Source organism: Eumetopias jubatus, unplaced genomic scaffold, assembly GCF_037043125.1.
Source record: "Eumetopias jubatus isolate StellerSeaLion01/CBP00866 unplaced genomic scaffold, mEumJub1_p1.0 scaffold_7, whole genome shotgun sequence".
In the NCBI taxonomy this organism is placed as follows: domain Eukaryota; kingdom Metazoa; phylum Chordata; class Mammalia; order Carnivora; family Otariidae; genus Eumetopias; species Eumetopias jubatus.
Window position 1 is genome coordinate 60610494 of NW_028274813.1, and position 20179 is coordinate 60630672.

A 20179-nucleotide genomic window follows, 5' to 3' on the forward strand; every position below is an offset into this window, starting at 1 on the left:
TCTTTAGAAAGAAAAATCTTTCCTTCTTCTATGGGCTGTGTTTGAGGAGCTAGAATTGTGATCTGGCTGTGTGGAAAGTGAAGAGGAACCTGCTCTCTACAGAATGTCAAAGCAAGTCCCACACTTCTAGGTGGAGGCACCTAGAGATGAATAAGAAGCTATCACGGAAGGGGATGGAGAAGCAAAAGCTAAAATCCTCCGCGGTTGTGTGGAGTTGTGAGGACAGAGCAGAATCCCCGGACTGCGGTCAGTGAAGCCGCCCCCACCCACGGAGATCCCCACCAAACGCAGAACACACGCCCTCCCCCTGCCCCTCCCTTCTGATTTCCTGCTTGCCTCCCGTCCGCAGAATCTTCTCTTTGATCCTCCCGTCCTTCCAATAACCTCATCATAAATACTTTGTATTTAAGTTCTTTTGTTTGGAAAAAAAAAATTTATGGGCTTAATTTAACATGCTTAAAATTTTATTTTATTTTTTTTTAAGATTTTATTTATTTATTTGACAGAGACAGCGAAAGCAGGAAAACAAGCAGGGGGAGTGGGAGAGGGAGAAGCAGGCTTCCCGCTGAGCGGGGAGCCTAATGTGGGACTCGATCCCAGGACCCTGGGATCATGACCTGAGCTGAAGGCAGACGCTTAACGACTGAGCCACCCAGGCACCTAACATGCTTAAAATTTTAAAGGTGTAGACTGCCGCAGGATCCTGACCTAGGATCTTCTATTTTAGAGCTTATATTTATATTAAGAAAAAGTCCAACAGAAAGCTACTGTGAGTTCATTTCCACATCACTTTGTGGAAGGAACTTTGGAATTTGATCCTTCAAGCAGCACTTCCATGTATTAGGAAACAGCAGCCCAGGATGTGTGAGGTCTACGTGCGGTGTGTCCACGAGTTGGGAGGTGTGTTCAGGACTCACAGATCTCTGGTACTATTTCCACAGTCCCGGGTTTGGAAACCACTCATCCTCTGGACTAGAACAATGCCAGGCTGATCCAAAATGTTGCTTCCTTACATCGAGGCCTTTTTACTCTTCCTGGAGAATCTTACGCTCTGCACCTGAGCTTGGTTAGCGTTCACTTTGAGAGCAATGAATAGCACCTTATTCCTAGGAGGAGATTCTTCCCTTTGGTTTGTTGTACTAAATGCTGTTGACAAAAAGACTGGGGCTCAGGGCACCGGTTGGAGAAAGGTGAGGTAGAGGTTCAGGGTGGATTGCCAAAAAGGCATTAGACTAAAACCCAGATCCCTGAACATCTAATGCACAGCCCTTGCCTTTTAACTAAGTCAGCAGGGGCGCCTGGGTGTCTCAGTTGGTTGAGCGACTGCCTTCGGCTCAGGTCATGATCCTGGAGCCCTGGGATCGAGTTCTGCATTGGGATCCCTGCTTGGCGGGCAGTCTGCTTCTCCCTCTGACCCTGCCCCCTCTCATGCTCTCTTTCTCTCAAGTGGATAAATAAGATCTTTTTTAAAAAAAACTAAGCAAGCAAAGAAAGCATTGAAAGAGTGATTAGGCTAGGGCCCCTGGCTGGCTCAGTCAGTGGAGCCTATGACTCTTGATCTTGGAGTGATGAGTTCAGGTCCCACTTTGGGTGTAGAGATTACTTTAAAGATTTATTTATTTAATTGACAGAGAGAGAGAGACAGCGTGAGAGGGAACACAAGCAGGGGGAGTGGGAGAGGGAGAGGCAGGCTTCCTGCGGAGCAGGGGAGCCCGACACGGGGCTCAATCCCAGGACCCTGGAATCATGACCGGAGCTGAAGGCAGACGCTTAACGACTGAGCCACCCAGACACCCCAAGGGTGTAGAGATTACTTTAAAAAAGTGATGAGGCCTAAAGCAAATAAAGAAATTAAATTTCCCCATCACCATTGTTCTTTGTCCACCAATCCAAAGAATTTCTTCTATTCCTGGTGAAATTAACAGCACATTTAAAGATAGGGTTCACCATGGTTGTAATAACTCTGTAAAAACTGACTCTTCTTGGGCTCCTTTTGGTAGGTTTTTACCATGTTTAATAAAACAAAATTGTAATATTTTTAACTTCACTTAACATTCTAAAAATCCTGAAGATTAAAGGCTTACATTTTTGTAATATTCATTTCCACTTAATACATTTAGAATAATATAAGATATTATTTTAAATGAAGGCTCTGTCTATTGGAATTAACTTTTAAGAAGTTCTGAAGATTATTCTAGAAGGCATAATGGTGATCACCTGGCATGAAAACTGCACCCTGAGTAAAAACACTGGAGGAGAATGGAAATTTTAAATGTATAGGCAGTAAAAGAACATTGTATTTTTATAAACATGACTGAAGACCTCTTTTGAAAAATTATATGCTTAAAGAATTCAGTAGCAATACAAACCCAGGGATCTGGGTTTTAGTCTAATGCCTTTTTGGCAATCCACCCTGAACCTCTACCTCACCTTTCTCCAACCAGTGCCCTGAGCCCCAGTCTTTTTGTCAACAGCATTTAGTACAACAAACCAAAGGGAAGAATCTCTTCCTAGGAATAAGGTGCTATTCATTGCTCTCAAAGTGAACACTAACCAAGCTCAGGTGCAGAGCGTAAGATTCTCCAGGAAGAGTAAAAAGGCCTTGACGTAAGAAAGCAACATTGTGGAGCAGCCCGGCATTGTTCTAGTCCAGAGGATGGGTGGTCTCCATTTGTAGCAGGCACAGGATCTGCAGTATTTTTGTATAGCTACTTTCATATCAAACCTAAATCACTTCTGAGCTAGAGCCCTTTTAATCACAAGCAACACAAGCTGTTCAAATTAGCTTAATCCAAAGGGAAGTGTTTTTGGCTTGTGTGACTGAGATGTTCTAGGACAGAGCTGGTGTCCAGAATTCAAGGTATGTTAGCAGGTCTCTCTCTCTCTCTCTCTTTCTGTTTCTCCCCTTTTTTCTTCCCTTCAGCGTCTCTCAGTGAATTGGCCTCATTGCCTCCTCCTAAAGTCAGCTTTCTCCTAGGTGTGTGAGAGCTGGGGACAAGAGAAGAGTTAAGAACCTTATTTGGCCAAGTCCAGACCACACCGGGGAGGAGGCTAGCCACTCAGAGCCAGGCAGACAGAAGCAGTATCAGCAGCTGGTTAGAAATACAGAATCTCAAGCCCCACTCCAGACCTATCTAAGCACAATCCAGATTTTTATCAAGATCCCCAGGTGATCTGCATGCACATTAGTGTTAAAGAAACTTTTTCTCCTAGGAAAGATGCAGTGGGGGCTGATGTCATTATAGGAGTGGCGGGTAAAGATACCAAATGTGCACTCCAACACAACTCTGAAAATGCAACTTCCTCTTGTTTAGCCTTCAGTGGAAGAATGGATCATTGTTCTAAGTAAATTTTAAGACTCATTTAAAGAAACGTCTGTAGGTCTCCCTGCAGTTTCCTGTTTTTTATAGTTCCTATTTCCCTTTACTCTTACTTTTCTAGAAATTATTTGCTATACCAGGATTTTTGTTAGGTAGGAGGAAATCAACACCATGAGTGTTCCTTTCTGTCTTTGACTCTAACTAAATTGCTCTACTCCCTGCCAACATATGTGCTTCCTTACTGATGGAGGTAGCACAGCCTACAGGTTATCAGCATGGATCAGAAGCCCTACAGGCTGGTTTGAATCCCAGCTCTGCCCCTTACTCGCTGTGATACTCAACCTCTCCTAACTTTGGTTTCCTCATCTGTAAAACGGGACTCATCACAATTGTGATTCATTATGTGAACTAATGCTTGTACCTGGCCCACAGGCCGTAGCACTCTGTAGGCTTCTGCAATAAATAAATGTTGATGACTTATTACACATCCCTGGTGCCACTGGTCGCTAATGGAAAAAGTGGTGCTTGGAATATATTTATTACTGGAGTAATTAAATCACCAAACTTCCCCATTTCATTCACATCTTATTCGCATTTCCGGTGACCAGTTTCTCCTAAGCATGAGACTGGGGAAGGAACTCTTCTAAACGAACAATAACCTCACAAGCTGATACTGCCAAAGCTGACATGATATAATCAAAGTTCCCGTACATTTCCCATAATTTAAAAGTTAAAATAAAAATCAGTTCATGATCTATATTAGCTGGAAAATAGCCTGGGTCAGAGTGGTTACCACTAAAAAAGAATTTATTGCCCTTATCACTTTGATTCAGAGCCCAGGAAGTTACAAATACCTGTTACTCTAGGCAAGTTACACTCACTCTGCCTCCTCTATTGGTTGTTGGGAGGATTAAATGATTAATATATGAGAACTGCTTAGACGATGCCTGGCACAAAGCAAGTAATCAATAAACTCCAGCTACCTTATAGCAGGGTCTTCCACATATAGGCTGTGGAGGTCAAGTTACAGTGACTGTGGCAGGTGACAATGCTCCCAAAGTGACTAAGGTGTCAATTCCTTTTCCCATACCCTCAGTCAACACCCCCAACATACACACATTCCGCTCCACAATCAGAAATGAGCATTAAAGAAAGGAAGAGTAAGAATGACAATTTTAAATGATCACCAGGAAGTATGATCTGAATTATCTGGGGGCTCTTAACCAACTTATCCTCTACCCTAATTTCTCCACCTGAAAAAAATAAGCCAATTAATTCATTAAGGGTTTTTTGAGGCCCAGGTGAAGGGTGCTGTTTAGCAGTGGAAAGTGTTATAGATTAACAACCTTCCAAACAATTACAAATATTAGTAAATGTTCCAGCTCAAAAAGTCATGGTTTTAGTTGCCTAGAAAATATTGCAATTTATTCAAACATTAGTAGCTGTTATTTCTGGATGCTAATCAGTACTGTTTAGGTTGGGAGCCTGGAAAACGTGTGGACTGTGCAAGTGCGCCATCTGCTGGCCCTAGAGACTCTGGCGGGGCCACTGGGCAAGGATGCCTGTCCCATCCAGCTGGTTCATGAAAGGACTAGAGCACCAAAGTAGCCAAAGCTATTTCCACCACCTCACATCCTGGTGCTAAATTATCACAGTGAACACACTGCTTTTTCAAAAGAAAGTGATTTGTCTAAAAGTGTGTGTATGATATTTAAATTGATTTTTGTGTTTCTGTTACCATCCAGGGAGAAAAGATCATTTACTGCATCTCGGAAATAAAATGATCCTAAGAAATCATCTATTCCGAGTGCTTCGTTTTACACATGAGAAAAACGAGGTTTTGAAAGTTACACAACTTTCCCAAGTTACTCAGGCAAGTCAGGACCCCCAGGCTGCCACCTGGATACTTAGTCCAGCTGGAGAAGGTAAAGGAGGGCAGAAAGATGTGCCAAAAGGAAGCAAACTGCCCAGCCAGTTTCCTGTGCCTCCTGCATACATCCTGTTGATATGGGCACCTTACCCATTGTTTGCAAAGAACCATAACTTCTCATATCCATATACAAACTCACCTCTGGTTGTAGCCAAAGGCAAAAGTCCCTTTATAGTAAGTTTTATTGCAACTTATCAGAGAGAAAAATAACAGGTAGGGATACTCTCTTTTGTGATTATTTTCACCTCTTGAAAAAACAGAGATTTAGCATTTTAATCACAACACCTGTCATGCCATCAACACAGATGCCAGTGTCTTCCCAGGCGGACACCGGGATGGAAGCAAGGGCCATTCGAGCCAGAAACCCTAGACTCACTGCTCTAGCCAGAAAGCGGTCTCTTTTGGTTTAGACAGGCCAACTATAAACCGCGCCCCCCCAAAAAAAGAGTTGGTCTTAGTCCAATGCTTATTTGCTTGGGTCACAGGCCACCTGACCAGGACCACTCATTCCATCTGGGCGCAGGTCCGGAGAGACGCTAGTGCCATCCGATAGAGGGCAGCGGTGCACAGACACTCGGGACCACCGTGCCTGCCCTCCCCTATCAGGAGAAAGGGGCCCCAGTGGATACTCTTGCAGCTCTCAGACTGTTCTGAGAGTGGGGCCGATTATTTTTCAGATGCCACAATTAATCTTACAAGTCAATGATCTGACAAGGACAAATAGTAATCATTAATTATTTCCCTCAACTCATGTCTCCAGCTCCACATTCTACCCCCCCCCTTAAGCCTCCCTCTTTTACAACATGACAGAGACAAGCCTTGGATCCATCCGAAAACCAGGCTGATAAGTTTCTCGCCACCTAGCAAGACAAAAAAAACCAAAAAAACAAAAAACAAAAAAAACCACTAAACAGAACCCAAAAAATCCCCAAGGGAAATAGCTTCAAGAATCCTGAAAATCATACCGATTTTTGTTTGTAACGTGTGAAATTATTACAAGTATGTTCACCAAGAGGACTATTGATGGATGACTCACAATTTAGCTAAATTCAATGAACCACACACTGTGCCTATCCCAGTAGGTGACTCATGCATTTTTTATTTCAAGTAGCAAGTGTTTGCCAAAAACAGTATTTAAAAAAAGTAATGAAAATTGTTCTGAAAGAGCTCATGAATAGGGTAGGACTACCCACCGACAGCCTCATTTGTGCTCTGACCACTTACATGGGATTTGGTGGGTCTGCTCTAGTCACGCTCGCTCGGCAGAGTGTTCACCACAGCAACGCGGGCAGGCTGAGGGCGGGTTTCTGCCACTCACCGTGCATGGTTATTCTCCCTCAATACCCACGTCTCAGGAAAGATTTGGGATATGTGGGGGTGCCCCCATAATGTGCATATTTGGGGTTCCACATAGGTTTTGCTAAAACATTGAAAATGCATTCAATTCCTATTTGACTTCTTCTGGGTTTACCTCCCCCCACCCAACTTTTAAATTAAAACAACACAAAAACAAAAAACTTAATTATCAGGAAAAAATGGAGGGCTGAAAGGTCACCCAGAGGAAATAATGAAAAGGACCTCTGGTGAGTTAAGGGACATACACTTTATGTTGATCATGAGTGTCTTCATATGTACCTGCTACTAAGCTATCCCCAAAGCCCTCAGTAAGAGTACCCCTGTCTCCGCCCTACTCTTTGACCAGCCAAAGGAAAAGTTTATAGCCCCCCCAACCTATTGATTTTCTCCTCCCCAAAAAACATTGAATTTGCTTATCACTCAACAATAGGCTTGTAAAGCTCAGAAAACCATTATTGCATATGAATTTGAGTGTTGTAATAAATATCCAAAGCTTTAAGGTATCTCAGGGAAAAGGATTTTAACCTTTACAAATGCTTTTTCAAATGAAGTGAGGTTGAGAAGAGACAAAGTTCCTAGTATTTATTCCTAAAAATTATTGTCCTTTTAAATCACAAACAATGACTATTTTCAAGGTTATAAGTTGACATTCTTGTGCATTCATCATTTCAGGCTAATAATCATTAAGTGGGCACTGTCTTTTTAAGGTCCCTAGATACCTTCCTCTTTCTCTCCCCGTGGACATCACTTCTTCTTACAACCAGGTTTTAAAAGAGAAGTGCAGCAGGAACTTAGTAGGCCGACCAAATTCTTTGCATTCTATGGCCACTCCTTAGAGGTTTTTAATCCCTTGTTGCTTGGCAACATCATTATGATATAATTTCCATCTAGTGGTGAAATCAAGTATTTTTGTTAATATGAAGGTAAGCTGATATCTAGATACCCTACACAGCAAAGGAGACTTGAGTGCTATTTTATCCCTAGAAGGAGGGGGAAAAAAAAAGAGAGATGAGGCTTTTTCCTTCTTGTATGTTTCTTTTCTCTTCTGCTTATCAACTGCTGCATAATAAACCACTCCAAAAGTTAGTAGCCTAAAACAACTACTTATATTCTCTCTTAGAGTTCTGTGGTTTAACTAGGCTCAGCTGAATGGTTATGGTTTTGATCTTTTGTGCAATTGCAGTCAGATGGCAGCAGGGGCTGGAGTCTTCTGAAAGCCAGAGTGGGTTGGATACCCTAGATAGCTTCTTCTCTTTGTGCCTGGTGCCTGGTCTGCAATGGCTGGTGCATCTGGAGGCTGGTCAGACATCTCTCCTTCCATATGGCTGCTTTGGGCTCCACCACACTGGCTTACAGGGGGTAGGGTGAGTGACAGAGGCAGCAAGAGTGGGAAGGAATATTTTATCACTGTTTATAATTGGTTGTGCATGGTAATAATAAAAAGCAGACTGATTTTTAGTTGTTTTTATTTTAAGACTTTATTTATTTGACAGAGAGACAGAGCGAGAGAGGGAACACAAGCAGGGGGAGTGGGAGAGGGAGAAGCAGGCTTCCTGCTGAGCAGGGAGCTCAATGTGGGATTCGATCCCAGGACCCTGGGATCATGACCTGAGCCGAAGGCAAGAGGCTTAACGACTGAGCCACCCAGGTGCCCCTTTAGTTGATTTTAATATTGTTTTCAAATTCTCTATATCCAATGCATCCCCTTATTCTCTACATCCTTGGTGGACCTCTCCCACTGTCTTGGTACACCACTGCTTCATAATATGGCTCTCTCTGGATAATTGGACTTTTTGCCTGATGACTGGCTTCCTCCAGAGCTAGTATTCCAACAGAACAGGCAAAAACTAAAAGCCTTATGACCTACGTCCTAGAGTGTCACATCCACTGCACTCTGTGGGTCAAAAGCAAGTCTCATGGCCATCCTAGAGTAATGGGGAGAAGACTGGACGAGTGTATATATTGGAAAGTAGACTTCTTTGGGGGCCATTTTTGTTGTTGTTGTTGTTTTAAGATTTTATTTATTTATTTGAGAGAGAGAGAGAGCGTGCACAAGCAGGGGGAATGGCAGAAGGAAAGGGAGAAGAGGCTCCCCGCTGAGTAGGGAGCCCAACACGGGGATCCATCCCAGGACCCTGGGATCATGACCTGAGCCGAAGGCAGACGCTTCACCAACTGAGCCACCCAGGTGCCCCAAGGATCATCTTTGGATACAAGCAGCCACATTCTCCACCACCATTTGTATTTCAGAACCACGTGATTATTTAACCAAAGTGGAGTTACTGGATTTCAACCAAGGAACCTACTACAACTTTAAAGGACTTTACTGAAAGAGATTTTGAATTCAGGATTTTATCGAGCCTTGGAATCCTCCAATGAATTGTCTTTAATTATTTCTTGCTAAGATAATTTTGAGTATATAGTGCCAACCTACTGTCATGATCTCTGAGTCAATCCATTTACTTCAGCTTAACCTTAGGCCAAATTTCTCCCAAATGGCTATATTCATAGCTCAGCTCCATTTCTCACATGTCATTTGAACAACTGGGAACTTTCCAGAGCCGTACCACTCCATTATAACTCAAAATTGCTCACAGAAGTCCTAGGCCAGCTGTGAATAGAATCTTTAGGTTTCCTGAATCCATAAGTTATGGCCAACCTAAATGTCAATGACATTAAATATGTCTTAAAATAGCAATACTGAACGCTTATGTGCTAGACACTGTTTTCTGTGCTTTGTGTATATTAAGTCATCTCAAGCTCATAACAAAGCTATGAGGTAGTTGCCATTGTCATTCTCATTTACAGATGAGGAAACTGAGGCCCAAAGAGGTTAAGGAATTTGTCTCAGATCCCAAAGTTAGCAAGCAGAAGAACTAATGCACTCTGATTCCAGAACCCAAGTTCTTAATAACCATGCTCCACAAATCACAGAGTAGGTATTGCTGGGCAAGAAAGAGCATCCATATGATTATGCACCAAATCCTTAAAAAGTCTCTGTGGTCAAAAGGATCAGTATCTACTGAGGGAGACATGAATGATACCTAAATAGTAAGTAAACAGTAACACATGGTATTATAAGTCAGCAAGTTCTAAAATGTGTGCTGATTTAGACTATAAAGTGTTATAGGCATACAGGTAAGGTCAGAGAAGACATTGGAGAGAGCACTTTCTCATTCAGGCAAATCACAAAATGTAGGTTTTCTTTTCACACATGCACTGTCATTTCTGACTTTCAGTCTCTTATTTCTCCATGATTAATACAGACTGGTCCACTAAAACTCAGACCCATGGCTTTGTCCAGCAGCCTGATTTCAGCCGACATCCCTCACAAAGAAGCCTTCATTCTTGCACTGTTAGGATGTCATAAAACAATAACAAGGATGAACAAGTTTTTTTAATGTTTAACAAGGGCGTGACTTACTGTCTCAGCAGTTATCTTCAGGAAGGAAAGCTGAGGCCTCCACTAATTCCTTTACTGAAGAAGAAGCGTGGCTTGGCTCAGAGAATAAAGCACTCTCATGACTCAGATTCTAAGCTCCAAATCTGGCTCTGACCTTGGGGTGGTCACTTAACTTGCAGAGAGAGCAAAAATAAAGGTAAAGAACTTACAGGTAAATAACAATGTTGAAAATGCATTTATTCTTTTTTATGCATTGCCCATTATTCTACACTACAAAACTGCAAATAGACACTGCATTTGGATGAAAGCAATCTTTTGAGAGCATTGACCCACTCAAAATACCTAAGGAACATTTAAAGACTATTCTGGGTTCCCAGTCGAATGTCCTTTAAATTAGAAGCCATACATATTTTTACCACGAAGGCATGAACTATAAAAACAGCACTAAGGGGAAAGAAGCTAGATGTATAACATAGAACAACACTGCTTTGCTGCCTCTGTTGGAAAAATAAAGTATGAGCATTATGATGAAATTAAGTTGATTCATTCTTATCACATCTAATAGGACTACTTAAAGAAAAACCACAAAGTGTCAGCAAATAACGATTCCTACTTCAATGGTAAATAAATATCTGCCACAATGATATTAAATTGCTTGAGATCAGACTCTGAGAGCGTAATAAATTATTGCATATCTTAAACTTTGAGCCCAGAGCATTTTTTCAAAGAAATGCCTTCTTTTAGGAGATTTAAAAGAGTCAGTTCTATTAATTGAGACTTCCTTGAAAATGGATTCAGCAAATATTCTTATTGTTTTCTAAGCAACTCATCAGCCTGGACATTTACCAGTCGAATTCAAAATTCATCAACATCTTTGATTTAAAGCAGCTATCATAAAAACAGACCTCTTAATATCATATCTTTTGATGATGTTCAGGAAAATCTCGTTATTGAAGAATACATACTATTTTTCATTAGCATATTAATTTAACAAAAGTTTATCTCAAATTTTTTAAAGCACTAAAAGCTTTCTCACAAAGAAGAAATCAGGATAAAGTTGCTGCAAAAACAGATAAAAGATTAGGCTGATCACTTAACCTATTAAAACACTTACGTGATTACATCATTATAAGAAACATAATTAAATGTTCTTGATGCCATTAATTGTGTCAGCCCCATTAATTAACACTAGATGTTAAAAGGAAAATAATCCATTGATCTTTAAAGTTTATAGAACAAAAATCTTTTTAGTTCAATTTCCAATAAATATGAAACACTCTAAGTCACAGTTCCAATGGTCTTAATGATCTAGTTTGAGTTAAAAATAAAAGTTCCACTTAAATCCTATCACAGAAAAAAGAAGAAATCATCTTTGGATTTATTATCATACTTCAATTATCTGGAAACTGTTAGTTCAGCTCTCATAATTCCCGTAAAGATTTTCATCACCATGTCACAGAAAACTTAAATTATGTTTTTTTCCCTTTTTAAAAAAATTTAAATTCAATTAATTAACATATATTATTTGTTTTAGGGGTACAGGTCTGTCATTCATGTCTTATGTAATACCCAGTGCTCATTACAATACATACCCTCCCCAATGTCCATCACCCAGTTACCCCATCCCTCCCACACCCCTCCCCTCCACCAACCCTCAGTTTGTTTCCTGTAACTAAGAGTCTCTTATGGTTTGTCTCCCTCTCTGGTTTCATCTTGTTTCATTTTTTCCTCTCTTCCCATATGATCTTCTGCCTTGTTTCTTAAACTCCACCTATCAGTGAGATCATATGATAATTATCTCTCTGATTGACTTATTTCACTTAGCATAATACCCTCTAGTTCCATCCATGTCATTGCAAATGGTAAGATTTCCATTTTTGATGGCTGCATAATATTCCATTGTATTCACTGTATTCCATTCATCTGTCGATGGACATCTGGGCTCTTTCCACAGTTTGGCTATTGTGGGCATTGCTGCTATAAACATTGGGGTGCAGGTGCCCCTTCGGATCACTACATTTGTATCTTTGGCGTAAATACCTAGTAGTACAATTACTGGGTCGTAGGGTAGCTCTATTTTCAGCTTTTTGAGGAACTTCCATACTGTTCCCCCGAGTGGCTGCACCAGCTTGCATTCCCACCAACAGTGTAAGAGGGTTTCCCTTTCTCTGCATCATCGCCAACATCTGTCATTTCCTGACTTGTTAATTTTAACCATTCTCACTGGTGTGAGGTGGTCTCTCATTGTGGTTTTGATTTGTATTTCCGTGATGCCGAGCGATGTTGAGCACTTTTTCATGTGTCTGTTGGCCATTTGGATGTCTTCTTTGGAGAAATGTCTGTTCACGTCTTCTGCCCATTCCTTGATTGAATTGTTCTTTGGGTGTTGAGTTTGGTAAGTTCTTTATAGATTTTGGATACTAACCCTTTACCTGATATGTCATTTGCAAATATCTTCTCCCATTCTGTCAGTTGTCTTTTGGTTTTGTCGACTGTTTCCTGTACTGTGCAAAAGTTTTTATCCTGATGAAGTCCCAATAGTTCATTTTTGCCTTTGTTTCCCTTGCCTTTGGAGATGTTTCTAGGAAGAACTTGCTGCGGCCGAGGTTGAAGAGGTTGCTGCCTGTGTTCTCCTCTAGGATTTTGATGGATTCCTGTCTCATCTTTAAGTCTTTCATCCATTTTGAGTTTATTTTTGTGTATGGTGTAATGAAATGGTCCAGTTTCATTCTTCTGCATGTGGCTGTCCAATTTTCCTAACACCATTTGTTGAAGAGATGGTCTTTTTTCCTTTGGATATTCTTTCCTGTTAAATTATGTTCTGGTCTGGGCTTAGAATTGTTCCATTCATACCTTTAAAAACTGCACTTTAGACTTGTCTTTGGGGCCTATGGACAGGGATCCAGCATTCCACTGTTTCCCAAGGACTACGGGTCTGGATACACATGTGGTCTACTAGATGGCACTCTGGAGGGAGACACCATGCCTGGCCTCTGCTCCTAGATTCACAAGTAACTCCTTCTGTGATTCTGGAAGTCCTTTAAAGACGTGGCATGAGTCTTTCATCTGTAAAGTAAGAATAAATTCATCCATTTTCTTACCCAAAATTATAGTAAGACTTTGGGGGAAAAAAGTACAAATTACAATTTCTTACCTAATTTCTGATTCTTTGTAGAGGAAGTAAAGGTTCTCTGGGAAAATTAAGGTAGTGGTTTGCACAGTCTTTAAAATACTACAAATAATGGCCCCAGCAATCTCTTTTTAGTTACATTCAAAATGCTATAAGAGTTTATAATGGCCCCAAACTGGAAACAACCCAAATGTCCAGCAACAGGAAGTGGATAAACACACTGTGGGCCTATCTATATAATGGAATATTACTCAGCCATAAAAAGAATCAACTACTGATACATAAAAAACAATATGGACAAATCTCAAAAGACATTAAGCTGAATAAAAAAGCCAGACTCAAAGAATACATACTATATAATTCCATTTATATGAAAGCCAAGTAAAACTAATGGAGATAGAAATGAGATAGTGGTGGGGCACTTGGGTGACTCAGTCAGTTAAGCAACCGACTTGGCTTCAGCTCAGGTCATGATCTCAGGTTCATGATCTTGAGCCCCGCATCAGGCTCTGTGCTGAGTGCAGAGTCTGCTTGAGGTTCCTTCTCCCTCTGCCCCTCCACCCATCCCCCCACCGACACCACTCACGCATGCACCAACACACTCTCCCTCCTCTAAAATAAATAAATAAATAAAATCTAAAAAAAGAAAGAAAGAAAAGAAATGAGGTAGTGGTTACAATAGTGGGTAGGATAATTGACCAGAAAAGAACACAGAAAAATGAGGAGGGATGGTCTATGTCTTGTTTGGGGCGATGGCTACACAGGTTTATACAATTATCAAAACTCACCAATGTGAGCACTTAAAATGTGTGCATTTTATTCTATGTTACTTATATGTCAATAAAATAATCTTGTCAAAACAACTCCTACAGGAGTTGCAATTTGCTGAGGACTCTTCCCCAGACCATAAGAATTGATTTAGAGTTAATAACAGTATTTACCTCTGGGGAAAAGAAATGGGGACCAGGATTAGAGTTATTGGTCAAAACGGACTCTAGCTTTATCTGTAATATTTTTCATCAGTTTAGCACCTTGCTGTTTTCACTTAATATATCTAGGAGATCAATTCACATCAGTATATAGAGCTGCCTCATTGCTTTCAAAGGTTATACAGTTGTGTCAGCCAGGGTTCGATCAGGGAAGCAAAACCATTTAGAGTTATGATATTAGGGATATATTATAGAAATTAGACTCTATATTGGGGGGTAGCTGGGGAAGCAGAGATCCAAAAGGGGGAGTTGACATTCCAGAGGAATCACCAACCAGTCAACCTAAGAAGCCAGGCACATCCTGCTGCCAAAACAGGACCAAAAAGGAAAATGGGGGGCAAGTCTATGGGCAGCTGTTCCTTCTGCAGGTCTGTGGCAAAGTACCAGTCAGGAAGACATGGAGCAAAGAAAAGGACATAGAGCAAAGCTGGACATGGAGTAAAAAAGAGCAAGGGCTTGCTAAAAACCACCAGCACCCCTGAGTCTGTCTGGCACTATATCTCACTTCTACGACCCTAAGAGAGTCATGATGCTGATCACTTCCATCTTCCAAGGCTTCCACCAATTCCTCTTTTAGACAATTCTAACTCAGGTATCCTCCAGGAAAGGGTATTCTGGGAAATGTTCTAGCTTACCCAGTTAGCTCTTTACAAACAAACACAATACAGTATTTCTTTGTATGACTTTACCATAATTTAATCAGTCACCCTTTGATAAAAATTTGGGTGGTAACTGCTATTACAAATAATTCTTGAATATCCTGGTCAATCGCCATGCACATATGTAGGAATGCATCTGTAGGATACATCCCCAGGCCAGGATCGGTGCAGGTTGATCCAAATGTCCATTCTTGGTCATATGGCCATGGAAGTGGGGCTCCAAACTTGGACCCAGCCTAGTGAGGTCCTTGCCATCTGAGTCAGAGAGTAGGTGTATGGTTTATGGCTCCACCAAAACTGCATTGTCCAGTTCAGAGAAAACAATCCCCAAAGGAAGGTGGACACTTCTTGTACACCAGATTTTCTCAGCCTTGGCACTATTGACATTTGGGGCTGGATAATTCTTTGTTTCCACACAAAAATATCTTCTGGAGGATGAAATCAATCCCCATTGAGAACCCCTGGAAAAACAAGTTCCAACCATAAAATGTTTCTGTTGTGAAAGATAACGCTTACCATGAAATGGAAAGGAAAATTTAGAAGTAGAGCAATATCACTCTGCATAATAAGAGAAGAGTGATGTGGTATTTAAGAGTGACAGCCTGGGTGTAAAGGGGACAAGGATATTGGACAGAGAAAAAAGTAACTGAAGGACAGAGTCTGAGAGAAAGAAGTTCCCAAGACAGGACAGTATGTACTACCAAGAAATGGAGGCGCTCCTGGGTGGCTCAGTCTATTGGGTGTCTGCCTTCGGCTCAGGTCACGATCCCAGGTCCTGAGATCGAGCCCCACGTCGGTCTCCATGCTCGGCAGGGAGTCTGCTTCTTACTCTCAGCCTCTCACCTTGCTTGTGCTCTCACTCTCAAGTAAATAAAACCTAAAAAAAAAAAAAAGAGAGAGAGAGAGAGAAATGGAGTGTGCCCAAGGAGGAGCTACTTGGAAAATGTTTACATTAAAAAAAAAAAAAGTTTATGTTTTAATTTTCCCTTAGGCTCTGAGAACAATCATTGTAAATACTGTACTCATTTTTTCCCCTATTTGCAATCCTCTCTTTTACCCCCAGATCTTCACGAAAAGTTCTCTACACACAACTGCCTTATTTATATCAGTGGTACTCTGGGGAAAAGAAGAAAGAAGGTGGTATCCAGAGATGAAGAGAGAGGAGAGCAAATGCCTAGACATGATGCTGCCAGGCAGTAGGATTTAGATTCCACACAAATACCTCCAAGAAATCACAGAAATATTACAGAGGAGGCACACTGGACTCCCACGTTGCATGGAATGGGGTGTTAAGCCATTTTAAGTGGATGTTAAAGGAAAGGTTAGCCATAGGAGGTGAACTTGGAAACATGTTACATACATTTTCATCATATGCATAAACAGAGATCTGGAAAGGTGTATAGAGTAAGAGCATGGACTCGAGTCAGGCTGTGTTTGAATCTCAATTCTGCCATTTAGAACTATGTTTCTTTGTGCAAGTTATGAAAGCCTCTGAAACTCCATATCCTCCCCAGTCAATAAGGAAACAGTATCTACCTTGTAGGGTTGTTAGGAGGATGCAATGAGGTACAGCTGCAAAGCGTTTAGATAAGTGCTTAGAATATAGTAATTGCCCTACAAGGGCTTGTGACGTAAAATAAACCCATATACATCAAATTGTTAAGAATTATTTCTAGGGATTAGGATCATGGGGGGATTCAAATTGTCCACATTTAATACTCATTTCTGAATTGTTAAAATTTTCTACAATGATGCTGTGTTACTTACTAAATTGGGGGAAAACGATAAAAAGATTTCCACTTAGGAAAAACGCAACCCATTATCTTCACAAGCATTATCTTCGTGGTAAGCATTAGGAACCCCTTCTTTTCTACAATAAATGGTCACATAATCAACTTACTATAAAGTTTTCTGTTAAAATAGAATACCTGTGTTTTAAAGTTCAAATCTGGACATGTGTCCAGTTCAAGATCTATCATCAGAAGACAAATAAGACTAACGAACACATTTGTTTGGATTCTACTTCTGTTTCTGGAGTTTGTTACCTTCATAGGACTCATTAGTGTTTGCATGTAAGAGATAATATGCTTGAATCATACAAATCTTGCATTTCTTAAATAGGGACCCAGATTCATTCATTATTGGTAAATAATTAAAATTGCTATCAACTATAATATTCTTCCTTAAAATACATTACAGGGTTGACAAATAGAATTACAAATAGAGGACTCTGCCCTGTTAGTCCCATCTGGACACAATAACAAGACGTAAAATGTTCACGTTTGGAGATGTTTACAAATCACTATGTAGCTCCAAGTACCTCTTTGACCTTTTATACAGGTTAAGCTTGGTTTAAGCTAACAACAGATCCACAGATATTTGTTATACTTTTGCCTGTGTAAGGACTATAGTTAGAGCTTCCCAGAATTTAAAGACACACATGCTATTGTTCCTGGCTCCTGGGTGGCTTACACTCTCCTTGTGAGGACCACAAAGTTTCCTGGGCTAGTGGCAACAGAGGGGAGGGAGGGGAGGGAGGGGAGGGAAGAGGACTTGCATTAGGAGACTCTCAGATTTCCTTCTGTGCCCACGGCAAACGCCATCAGTCAGCCTTTTCTTTCCCCTTCTTTCTGTAACTCAGGCGAATCAATTACAGAAGCAAAAATAGCCCCACTAACCCAGGCAAGTGTGGGGCCCAGAAAACACTCTGGCAGCTTTGTTTTCTACGGTCTGGAGAATGAAGATCCCTGCAGCTTGTATGATGGGGACTATGGAACATCTAGAACAGAATTCGCAACCTTGGATTTATGACCAGTAGGAGACACGAGGAGTATTAAACAAATCGAGGATTAGATGCTACTGTCAACCAACACATTAGGAGCCCTCACCCAGCCATTTATTTCCATATTCTGGCAAAGACACTCCTCCCTCATTTTGGAAATTTCTGTTCTCCTCCCCACTCCAGCCATGTGGTTACAACGGGAGCTGGTATGCTCTTACATGATCCAGCCCTCCTTGTCACAGCTGATTGGTCCAAGGGTGAGAAGCCACCTGAAATGGCCAATTGCAGTTCTTCCCCAGTATTTTTTTGACATGGATCTGGGAAAAAGAGAGTCTGTCTCCCTGGTGGAAAAAAAGTTGTAAAATGGGAAACTGTTAAACAAGGTGTCAATAACCCTATAACTGCCAAGTAGAGAAAGCTGGTTGGCAGTGGGAGAAAATAAAGCCAGCACTAAGAGAAGTGGAAACCAAGAAAGAGGCCCTTCCTCTGATTTGGTCGGCCTACTCTTCTTCCAATTATGGCAGCTCCCCCAAGATCTTTCCAATAAATCCTCCTTTTTCTTAAACTACTTGAATATGGATTTCAGACACCTGTCTAAAGTATAGTGACTCAAATACATTTTTCCCAGCACACATATATTATGGAGCAATCCTTAAATATGGCTTGGGTACAACCAGCCTATTTTTTGACAGAACAGATTCAGCCTGATACTGATATTCTATGGGCTTGATGTTGTAATGGAGTTCTCTAATTAGCAGAGGTTTCATACCAAGTCGGTGTGATAGATTTTATCACTGGGCTATTAGATCACTTTGATGGAAAGACTCTGAACGTGATATTTCCTCTTCTTGTCTTTGATCAACATTGCCTTGTATGTATTAGGTGACAAGCGGCAAACTTCAGGAATCCTTTGGTGAATGTCATTTTCCCACTGTAAATTGTCCTGTATGTAAATGACTTTTGGTCAGATATCAGGGCATCACAGGACTGAAAGAAATCTTACTACTTTCATAGACCATTTGTTGGAAGCCATCTTAAGTCTGGTAAAAATCTCCCGTAATCAGGTATGTGTTATGCAATCAATGCAACCTCTTTAGAACACTTCTATATTACTACCATCAATCCAAAAAGCAATAACACCATTTTCAGTAATATCCAATACTATTACAAAATACTAGTCAATACTATTACTATACTCTCATAGCTAGTTCGGGAACTCTAAAGTCTCCTCTTTCTCAGTCCTTTAGGATAGAGATCAATATGCTTTCTTATAAAAAGGAACAATAACAGTATTAAAACAAAACAGTAGCGTAAATAATAAACCATGCAATCTCATTTTCTTTGTGAAATAAGTTATTACAGTATTGCTGATTGCGTGCAGAGGCAAAATGCTACCAGTGGCAACTGCAGTAAATTCACTGGGGTTCATTGGCATACTTTCAAGAATTTAGAATGACTCATGGAATGAGTGTTAATGGAATGAAAACCTCCATTCCATCTACTCAGCGCATGGCAAGCCAATCTAATTGTTTTTCCCTAAAGCAACCAATGCAACAGTCAGGTATTTATGCAGCCCATTATTTCCTTTTATCCTGGAAGAAGCAGGAGCCTTGAGAGACAAGATCTAGGGAAGTCCTGAGATTTTTCTTTGACTTTTATGAGATTTCCTAAATCCGCACAACATGTTTGAAAGCCAGGATCGAACCATCAACATAGGTAATCACAGTGTTTAAGGGAGAAACTGTATGTTAGTAAATGAATATTTATTGGGTAACTACCACGGATTAAGTTCTGTGCTAGACACTCTTAACCTTATAACCTAGTTATATAAACTATATGTAGTTGTATACAACTATGAAACAACTATGAAAGGCGGTATGAGAACGTAATTAAAACTAATCTGTGTAGTGTTCATCCAACCCCATGCTACTCAAAGTGGATCAGCACTACCAACAACATCAGCACTACCTGCCTGGGAGCTTATTAGAAATACACAATCTCAAGCCCTATCCCAGACCTTCAAAATCAGAGCTGCATTTGGATAATATCCCCATTTGTACGTTCAAGTTTGAGAAGAACTGATTTCACCAACTCCCTTGCCTTATAATTGAGGAAAATAAGGCTCAGGGAGGTGAAGTGATGTGTCGTCACCAAACAGCTAGTTACGGACCCAGCTGGGATTCCCAGGTCTCCTCACTAGCAGGCCGATGGACTCAGGGTACTGCAGGATTTCAGACAAGAGGAAGTTAAGTGTGTTTCATTCCCTCAAATGACTATTGATTGTTCCCATCATCTCCATTCAAAGCACACACCGAGGGCCCGAGTGAACCCAATCACTCAGCCTCCTCCCGAAACCCCTTGCAGGCCAGGCTCACAGCAGCCTCCTTCACCGGCTGGCACTCAAGCCTCAGTCCTCCCTGGAGGGACCTCCCCCTGCACAGGGCCCAGTTCTAACCCTTTCCCGGAGGCCCAGCTAAACAACTAGCCGCTTCATGAAGCCTTTCTCAATGACCCCAAACCCCTTTAGTCTCTCCCTTCCTAATTTAGATTTGCTCCTACATTCTGCAGAGTACATCTTAGTTCCCTATTACAGCCCAACATTACAGCATT

At 41.0% G+C, this 20179-nt stretch overlaps 1 long non-coding RNA gene across 5 annotated transcripts in view; it reads right to left on the reverse strand.

The window, feature by feature from the left end:
* Positions 1–11667: 11667 nt before the first annotated feature.
* LOC114203778 (uncharacterized) overlaps positions 11668–20179 on the reverse strand; it is a 133869-nt gene continuing 125357 nt past the window's right edge. For 4 of the 5 annotated variants that reach the window (XR_015768508.1, XR_015768504.1, XR_015768506.1 and 1 more), the window contains 2 exons: positions 15489–15664; positions 14818–15248 (listed from right to left, as the gene is read on the reverse strand). This is a non-coding gene — a long non-coding RNA (uncharacterized LOC114203778). Of the gene's footprint in view, positions 13076–14817; positions 15249–15488; positions 15665–20179 lie in introns of those variants that run through there. The other variant, XR_015768507.1, reaches the window with a different exon arrangement.